Consider the following 428-nt stretch of genomic DNA (forward strand, 5'->3'; position numbering starts at 1 on the left):
AGAAGCTTTAACCGTTCAGGAGTATGGTAGATTTCCATCACAAGCCCAATCCAATTTGAGAGGACAACACATGGCTCAAACTTCCAACTCTGAAGGTCAAAATATCAAGGAAGTTAACGTCATCACTACTCGGAGTGGTAAGAATTCAGACACGCCATCAACAAGTACTACCACTTTGAGTAATGAAGAATCGGCTCAGGAGAACGAAGAGCCAACAAAAATTCCGGTAAAGCTGCCCTTCCCCCAGGCTCTCCGACCTGCTGGAAAAGTGCCAGAAAACCAAAGTGAGATCCTGGAGCACTTGACACAATTGAAGATCAATCTTCCTTTACTACATGTGATCAAGCAAGTGCCGGCCTACGCCAAGGTTATAAAGGATCTGTGCACTATAAAGAGAAAGCACCATGTCAAGAAGACTGCATTCTTGA

This window comes from Morus notabilis, unplaced genomic scaffold (genome assembly GCF_000414095.1).
Source record: "Morus notabilis unplaced genomic scaffold, ASM41409v2 Scaffold238, whole genome shotgun sequence".
Lineage (NCBI taxonomy): Eukaryota > Viridiplantae > Streptophyta > Magnoliopsida > Rosales > Moraceae > Morus > Morus notabilis.